This window comes from Lathyrus oleraceus, chromosome 5 (assembly GCF_024323335.1).
Source record: "Lathyrus oleraceus cultivar Zhongwan6 chromosome 5, CAAS_Psat_ZW6_1.0, whole genome shotgun sequence".
In the NCBI taxonomy this organism is placed as follows: Eukaryota; Viridiplantae; Streptophyta; class Magnoliopsida; order Fabales; family Fabaceae; genus Lathyrus; species Lathyrus oleraceus.
The window spans coordinates 465,357,520-465,358,825 of NC_066583.1; the positions used below are offsets into that span (position 1 = coordinate 465,357,520).

General features: G+C 41.6%; 1 non-coding gene across 1 annotated transcript; it reads right to left on the minus strand.

Annotated features, from left to right (window-relative positions):
• Positions 1-503: 503 nt before the first annotated feature.
• LOC127088393 (small nucleolar RNA R71) lies at positions 504-610 on the minus strand. The gene has a single exon (XR_007790231.1). It is a non-coding gene; the product is annotated as a small nucleolar RNA R71 (small nucleolar RNA).
• Positions 611-1,306: the final 696 nt, after the last annotated feature.

Sequence of the window (1,306 nt, forward strand, 5' to 3'; positions counted from 1 at the left end):
AAGGCATTATTATCCGGTAAATGCAAAGAACCCGTAGTACCAGAAATTTAGTAGATCCTTTAGCGGAACCCGAATGTTATACTCGTACACGCCTCTTACTCATACGAATTAAGAAAGCTATTGCCGAGAATCACGATAGGAGACCTCTTAAGGAATTCGCCCAACCCTCTAATGAGGAACCTAGTTTGAGTATAGTAAACCCCCTTATACCTGCTAACAATTTTGAACTAAAACCGTCTTGGTTGCAATTAGTGCAACAAAACCAATACACGGGTCTCGCTACCAAGAACCCGAATCAACATTTAAAAGTTTTTATCCAACTAGCCGACACCTTTAAATCTAATGGCGCTTCACCCGATGCGATCCATTTAAGATTATTTCCTTTCTCCCTCAGGGATAGAGCATGTTCATTGCTAGATTCACTTCCAGCTAATTCAATAACTACCTGGGAAGACCTTAGGAGAGTATTCCTTGCTAGATATTCCCCCCCTAGCAAGACTGTTGTTCTTCGAAGCCAAATAACTAGATTTACTCAAAACCAAGGAGAATCGCTTTTCGAAGCATGGGAGAGATATAAAGAGCTATTAAGAGTCTGCCCACACCATGGCCTAGAACAATGGCTGATCGTTCATACCTTCTACAATGGACTCCATTATAACACCAAGATGAGCATCGACACTGCCGCAGGCGGCGCGCTGATGATCAAACCTTATCCAGAAGCTTGTGACCTAATTGAGGATATGGCCCAAAACCATTATCAATGGGGAACTGAACGAGCATCAATAGAGAAAAAGGAGACCCAAGGTGGAATACATGAGTGTAACACCTCAAAATTTGCCCTCCTCTCTTGGGACTAGCATAACATATTGCATATCATTTTTAGGTCATTAGTCATTAGCATATTGCATATCATGTGGTTACATTGTGCCAGTCATCCTCCAAGTCTTGATCAGAAGATAAGGAGGTTGAGATTCAAGCCTGAGGGTTTTCATTGAATGGACTTGATCATTAGCCATCTGAGGGTGTGTGATTCAAAATAGGGTTTCATGATTCCCCAAGGAGATTGATCTTCATCTTGGTTGAAATGATAAATCATCATCATCATGGTCTTGTTATCATCCAGAAGATTCAAGAGATTGATCAGATACCTTGGGATTAGGGTTTTGACCACTGGTCAACCCTAATCAGTTGCATTGGGCCATTCAGGGCTTGGCAAGGAGATGGGGTCTATAATGGATATGGGGATCATCTTGTGATTATATTGAGTTTATGGAAGCTAGGGTATCATTTTGGAGCCATTTCATCA